The sequence below is a fragment of the Thunnus thynnus genome, chromosome 5 (assembly GCF_963924715.1).
Source record: "Thunnus thynnus chromosome 5, fThuThy2.1, whole genome shotgun sequence".
Lineage (NCBI taxonomy): Eukaryota > Metazoa > Chordata > Actinopteri > Scombriformes > Scombridae > Thunnus > Thunnus thynnus.
The window spans coordinates 10,373,728-10,381,736 of record NC_089521.1 but is presented as its reverse complement, the minus strand read 5'-3'; the positions used below and the strand labels follow the sequence as shown (position 1 = coordinate 10,381,736).

The 8,009-nt window shown below is 40.6% G+C and overlaps 1 long non-coding RNA gene across 1 annotated transcript; it reads right to left on the bottom strand.

The window, feature by feature from the left end:
- Window positions 1-269: 269 nt before the first annotated feature.
- On the bottom strand, window positions 270-868 carry LOC137183805 (uncharacterized). Its single transcript, XR_010928538.1, has 2 exons — window positions 755-868; window positions 270-649 (listed from the first exon to the last, which is right to left on the bottom strand). It is a non-coding gene; the product is annotated as an uncharacterized lncRNA (long non-coding RNA).
- Window positions 869-8,009: the final 7,141 nt, after the last annotated feature.

Genomic DNA, 8,009 nt, shown 5'->3' with positions numbered 1-8,009 from the left:
AACACAAAAAGGCTGACAGGCATGTCATTCGTTTTGCAGGTATTAAAGCCTAAACATCAGGCGAATTGAAATTTTGACCAAATGACGACTCTAGATTAAAAGTCAAGTCAGGTGATTCAAATTCTCTACCGAATTTAATGGTGATCCATCCAGTTGAGATATTTCACTGAAAACCACAAAAATCAACCTCACAGTGGCGCTAGAGAAAAAGTTGAGGGAAAGCCTAATTTATAGCAATACTTTGTCTGGGAATCATGAATGTCCATCCATTGGATAAATGAAAACTTTTACTTGTTGGTTGCACTTGATAAAAGTCAATAGATCACAGAAACAGAGGATGCATCCTCTGGCCATTATGGATATTGGTACCAAATGTCATATGTTACGAGGGACTGCAGAACAAGTGAACCCAGATGCAGACACAATGAGGAGACTGGAATTGAGTAAAAGAGGTTTACTACAGTGCATGGAAAAGTGAAGCTGCAGGCTAGGGAATTTTGGGCTAGTAACTGAGAGCCAGGAGCTGAGGCTGGGGCAGGGGTAGAAAGGGGCTGAGGAAGCAAGTCCAGAGTGAGATCCAGGGAGACTAAGGTGCAGGGCTAAAGGCAGAACAGCAGGATTTGACCAGACAAGGGGCAGGAAACACGGGCTGAAGGCAGAGCAGACAAGAGGAGACAGGAGTCAGGAAAACAGGCTCAATCAAAAATTGCAATTTGCAAGGAATCAAAGAGGCTCAAAACTTAGCAGCACTAACTGGTAGCAGCAACTACGATCTGGCAGAATGGAAATGGCAGGCCTGAATATTTGTAGAGGTCTTGATTATTGAGATGAAGTCCAGCTGGTGTGGCTCTGCTCTGACTCTGGCACACCTGCAGACAATCACACACACAGGGAACGAGGGAGAGAGCCACTCAGGGAGTAGTAGCAGGTTAAGAAGGCATTGAATTAGAGGTAGAGGGCGTGGCAGATGATGTTCCAGAGACAGATGTAACATCATAGCAATCCACCCAGTAGTCGTTGAGGCATTTTTACTAGCATGACTAAAAACAAGATTACCTGACTCTAAATGCTACCAATGTGGCATTTTAAACTGCATCAGAATTGCTGTAGAGACAGTAACAAAGACAGGCATCAGGCTTTTGGTGCTCAAAAAGTACCAGCGGGATGTGAGGGAGGGAGTGGAAACAGGGATAGGCAGAGAGAGACATCAATGGTCCACAGAAAAGAGAAGGGGGAGGGGAAGAAGAGGCAGGTGGAGACAGTAATAGACTAGAGGAAGCAGAGTGAGGCAGGGGAGACCAGAGGAGAGAGGGAGAGGCAGGGAGAGGCAGGGAGGAGATGCTTGGCATTGCAGCTTCTTGTCTGCAGTTGCCCTTGCAGTGACCCATTGGAGCCCTGACTGCTATATTTATCAAGCAGCTGCATGATGTTGGAGTGCACGGAAAACCATGTCACCACAGTCGAGTCTAGAGGCAAGTCCAACACTGTGACAAACTAGATGCATAAACACGACTAAACTGAATGGTTTTGGATTCAATTTTATTGAGCCAACTGCTCAGCACTCCACAGGGAAAGTCAAGATGATGCCTCAGTTTCTACCCATATGATTCACTGTACTAAAGCTGAAAGTGATACTCTGCCCAGAATGAGTCTTTTGAGTAAGAAACACTCATGGCCTGACTTGAAAGATGGCTGTAAAATGTTTGTAGTTTTTTCTTATTAACTTCTTAAACTACTTCTGGAGAATATCTCATTCCCTGCTGTTCACCCTTATGCTCAATATGTTCTATGTTATATTTACACCAAAATTAATTTACGTCTTGGTTGTCATGTGTATAAGTAGAGGCATTATGGTGGCACATTTGACATTCCCAGAATTATGCACTTATTCATGCAGTTTTTTGTGATACAGAAAATATTTCATCCATGGCTGGCAAACAGTTATAAATAATGCAGTTTTTTCCAGCAGACTCTGAATGCGCCATCATAAAAGAGCAAATTCAAATCTGTCCATGCTGCCCAGCTCTGGATTATAGCTCTTATCAGTGCTTTGAGTCCCTCTAGCACTGATGTTAGAGGGCACATTAATGTAAGGCACTGTGGATGGAGTTGCATAACCTATACTGTAAATGAAGTAGATTTCAAAATGTCAAGCAAGATTCTATCTGCAGACTGAACCTGCTTTCCTGCAGTAGGGGAAATCATTTTTGTGCTTTAGGCTAGTACTTCAGTCATGGCATCAAAAAAACCAAACTCCACTGCTGGATTCCTCCTCATCCCAGTATACATACTTTTCACTTTGTTGCTTTTAAAACTTGTGGAAATATCTCAGTGTGGTGAGAAAGAGAAAACTGTGTTATTATATATATATGGATTTCATGGATATCAGCAGCAGACTTGAATCTGCAATGAACTGAGTCCAAGTTATAAATGTGTGTTTCAAAAAGCCATCTGGAAATACAAAGCAGATGGTCTCATTTTCCACTGTTTGTTGTTTATAAAAATTTCCAACACCACTTTCGTTTCCATTGTTCCAATTAGACAATGCTTCAGATAACCTTTGATCAAACCGCAGAGAGGCAGCCAGCCAGCACATAGGAAATAAAATCAGCCCATAAACCGGCAGCCCAAGATCATTTGTATTCCCGCTCATTACAAATTTGTGAAATGCCATGTACAAGCTCAACAAAGGACAAAATTGATCATATACTATATCATCAATATTGTATGTGCATGTGTATAAATGCAGGTATGTCTGTATGAGTGTATCGGATAGAAACTTTAGTCTGTACACATTTAAAGAAAGACATTTTCTGTATAAAAACAAGCCGTCCCTCACTGAGAGATGCGATACACAGCTTGTCTGTCATTGACTGAGGTGAAAAAACAACATATTCCCAGTCCCTATTCTGCTCAGCCACCCTAAGTAACACATGGCACTGTCATTAACAAAAGCGAATGGGACCAGAGATCCAGACCACTGGATTAGTATTTCATCCTGCGTGCCAGACAGAAAAGACAGTCTGAATAAACAACAAATGGAGAGTGCACCAAGGAGTAGGAGACACATACATAGAGAGGAGACAAGAGTGGCAATGAAAGTGGAAACAGAAAGGATAAAGGACAGATTTAATCACAATGTGTTTCCACTTGGCTACCAGGTGCTGCTAACGGGAAGAGGAATGGGTTGATGATGGGTCTTGTTGTGGCTGTGAGGGAAATTGAGAAAGGAATTATATTCTTCTAAGTACAACACAATTCTGAGGCTGGTTCTGATTCAGCATTTGCGCATTTGAGGGTTTTGCTCCAGTCCTAGATTTGAGGTCACTGCTAAAGAATGGGTTGTTAAGGAGAACAATCATATGTTTTATGTTGGATTCCAAATGAATTTCAAATCCAATCAATAAAAGTATTTTATGCTCAGGGCAGGGTTTTTACTTGCTGTACTTTATATCTACCAAAATGTCTTAATGGAAAAATCTGTGGAAAGGTCATTGTTCTAAGCCAGTCATTGTAAATATACTTTTTCATTGAGCTGATTCAGACTGTGGTGACCCACTGTTCAATTTGCTGGCTCTAAATTGGCTTTGCACCACGCCAATCCGAGAGTCCGCCGTTCTTCCAGACCTCTATTCAACCCCCGTCTTTCCAATGCTCTGTTTGTGTGTCTGCCAGTCATTCTCTAGGTCCAATTTAAACTCATTTTGACCATGTTGCCAATTCCATCTGCACCACCATCGAAGGCTTACTGCTTGTCAGACTCCAACAGTCCTCTGGAGAGGAATACATAATTCACTGCACCCACATGAGAATATGGCACACCTTTCACAGGGCAGGTTTCATGGGTGGACTGATCTTCATTTTTGCAATCTGCACTGAGCATTTAGAAAAAAACGCGAGAACATAGAGGGAAAAGCATAGAGGGAGTCAGATGGAGAGACAGAAACTTTTTCTTTATTTCCCACCTTTAAGCAGAACAGTAGAACATCTGGTGAGATGTATAAACAGCTTTTACAAACACCCTGCAGGAGAACCTACTTACCTGGGATCCTGAATTACTTTTTACTTTTTACTTTTTTACTCTACTTTCCTTCTCTCCTCAGTTTGACAGCACAGCCTCACAAGTTCCACTCACTCAGTGAGACAGACATACAGGAATTTTCCATCCTTTTTCTGCTGGATAGACGATTAAACTACTCTTTACACCTCCTTTAAACGCCTTCATTTGAGATGTGGGTTGATTATGGTTAAAATAAAAGTCCATGGTTACACATAAGAGGGATAAACAAGATGTCAGTTTAGTCACTGTAATCTGACTGCCACACATGCTGTTGTAATATCCACAAATGAAGTCAGTCAAACTGTCAAACACTCTTTGAAACCAGCAATGACTGTAATGATAGATGAAAAGTGGCTGGAGCATATTTCAAAATATTGACATGGTTACACTTGACAATGATCTTTATATAATGTGCGTTAATCTATGGAAAAATTGCATGTGCATAATGTTATTCTATATTAATTAGAATAACACAATCCAGCCTGGTCGCCAGAATAAAACATTGGCAGTTTATGTTTCTGCAAACCACAGAAACATTGAATATCTACGTTTCAACACGTATAATATGTAGCATATTAACATTTCTACAAAACATATCATATCAAAATGGCAACAAAACATGTTATTTCAACATTTCAACAAAACGTATCATATGAACATTTCCAAAATACGTATCATCTCAACATTTCTAAAGTGATGTAGTTAACTTGCGATCTATATGAGCTGATCTTTCCTATTAGGAGGAGGGGTTGGTGGGTGGTTAGTAAGTTTCTCGGCAGCAATGCCTGCTTCCCGTTTCAACCGACAAAAGCGGGTGGGTGTTTTTAGCGAGACATCAGGACATTTGCAGCCGGGTTAGCTGGCGAGAAAACTGGGTGTTCTTATTGAGACATCGGCCGTTTTTATTTTATTTTTTATTTTATTTTTTATTTTATTTTAACCCAAACCATGATCTTTCCCTAACCCTAACCAAGTGGTCTTTGTGCCTAAACCTAACCAGACCTTACCCACAGCGTTGTCACACCATAACATATCATTATTCAACGGGTAGAAATGTTAATATGCTACGTTTGTACAAATGTCGATATGATACGTATTACATGTGTTGAAACGTATATATTCAACGTTTCTGTCATTTGCAGAAACGTTCAATGCCGACATTTTCTTCTGGTGATTGGGTTGCACAATCATGATGTAATATATTTATAACGGTGTAACAACAAAACCTCTTAAAGGGCTAAAAAAATATATGGTAGGGGGATTTTTCCCAAGTACCGTAGGCAACAGTAATGTAATTACAAGTACAGTAGTGTACTGTAAATTACTTTGCATAAGTACTAGAAGAAAACCAGGGTTATGGTTAATGTCTAGATGGTTTTGTTTTACCAAAAACATCAAAGCAGGATTACATTTTTTTCTACAATTTGGGTGTAGCAGAACAAGCTATCAATACATTATTACCTTAAAAGTTGATATGGTGAACATGTTAGCATACAGTTGCCAGCAGACACACAGCAACATTAATGTTCATTTGGGTTGTGCGTTTGCTCACCAGATGATTGTAATGGTGCGCTCCAATTAAATCAGAGGTTGTGAATTTCCATGTTGAAAATTCTTCATTCTGAGCTCAAAGCATTTGTTTTATGACTCATGACGCCAAATGCAAACAGTCAACATGGCTGACTGTGAGAAACTCATTTTTGTCCATTTAGCTTGTTAACTACCTTGCAACATGTATGATTAATTTTGACATCATTCTACAAAGGTAAAGTTGCAGGCTGTATACCATCCTTGCAATGAGAAAAATCTGAATCAATCCAATATCAAACTGACACCATGTAGGCTAAGGCTTGAACTTTTTGAGTAAGAAAATGCTGAGTCATGTGGAAAGCAAGCGGTGTTACATACAAGCTTACAGCTATTCTAGCAATGATTTAAATCAACTTGAGACTCAATTAGCAGCAAAACAAAATACAGCAGCTGTATATTCTGCTTACAGCATCTAAAATTTAATAACAAAATCCCAATGGACGAAGAGCAACCAAAACCACAACATTAGAAGATAAATAGCAGCAGGAGAAGCAGTCACACTGTTCTCCACCATGCCTCATTATCACTGAGGGAAATCAATAGACTGTAAAAAAAATATAGGCGTAGCTACCATGATGTCAGCCATTGGTTTCTGAAGAGCGGTTCTGAAGTTCAAAGTGGGTGGCTCCGGACGTGCCATCTTGGCAGTGCCTGACTCCGCCAAACTCCCGGCTAGTCCAAAATGGATATGGCAAAGAGGTAGAGCTGAGACGGGCTGAATGAAGCCTGATTGCTGAAACAAGCCACCTAGCAGCTAGCGACCTTTCACTCATAGCAGCCATGTCCTTAATTGTGCATAACTTTACAGTTTAATCAAATTGAAATGGGTGAGTTAAAAAAAAATTCACCCCCCGTACAGTTGTCATGAACTGGGACATTAAGTATAGAGGCATAAACTGTTTTTTGTACCAGGCTGTAAATATGTTATGTTTTGGGTTTTTTTATTTCCCATTTAGTTCTGCATTTCCTGTTTTATTTTGGTTGCTAACTCTCCTCTCCACCATTTCAGATCCACTTCCTGCCTTTGTGTGTTTCCTGACCCTGTCCTCGTCATCATCCCCTAATGTCCTCCACCTGCGTCTCATTACCCTCACTCCTCTTGTGTATTTAGTCTGTGTGATCCCTGCTCCCTGTGCCAGTTCGTCTTAGCCCTTTGTCGCAAGCGTTCCTGCATTATCTTCTCTGTTATAGTCTCTAGTGTTTTTTGACCCCGGATCTGCTTTTTTGATTCTGCCTCTGCGTAGCCCTTTTGGCCTTGTTGCCTTTGCTGATTGCCTACCCGTGTTCCAAACCTACAATGAACAGACTTTGTTTTTTGGAACTGTTGTTGAGTCGTGCTTTTGGGTCTAGCCCTGGTGTACTAAACAACCTTGTCAGCCAAAAGACGCTAAAACACTTAATTCGTGTGATAATTCTTTGTAGGTTCGTATTGATTAATGCAGCTTTAGGTGTTTTCAGTGCAATATGAATTTGCATGGCCATATATTTTTTGCAAACCTTGATGTATTTTATACTTACCAAAATCCTTAAAAAAATAATTTTCCTTCTATTGTAAAATGAGCCCTGATGCTTCCTGCGGAGATGATAGAGACGCTTCTAGAAATGTGTTTGTTCCATTCAGGTTCATTAGAGCATGAGGCTGTTTGTTGTTTGTGTAGATTCAGCTTATGACACTTTGACAGGTCACTGGATTGGTTTTGTGGGTAGCAGACCACATCGTTGTGTGCTCCGATTATAACTGAGAATGTCTAATGTAAGCAGCTTTTTCCCCTTTTCCCTCGCCCTCATCCCACTGGCTTTCTGTTAACAGCTAAACACACTGCTGTGGTCAAACAATAAGAATCCAATGAGTTATTGAAACACATATGTGATCAAAGTCAAGCTGCAGATTTGTGGTCAGGGTGGTAGAATCGGCACTAAATATGCTAGTCCAAACTCCTGCCTCTGACCACCCAAATCAAATAATTGTGAAATGATTTATGGTGATGAAGCGTGGTTGGAGAGGGCAAAGAACGGGAACTTCTGTCAACAGATTGAAGCTCTCTCCTCTCACCATGAATAGGAAACTAGACTTTGTCTGAGTTGTATTGTAAAAGCCTGTATGATAGATGTTAAGGAAGCATTAAAGTTCACTCGATACCAGTGTAAATTTATCCTGACCTCTCCCCAATTTCAAAAAGAAGCCCTTTTAAAGGATTGTTTCACCCATGTCACTGAGTCCTAGGCAACGGAGACTCCCATTTTAAGACCCACTAGAGTTCCAGGATGAGGAACATGTTGCATTATTTACTGCTAATGTGTCTGCAGTGCTGGATTGCCAGGAAATCTAAATCCACACAGGCCACACAGAGCCAACGTG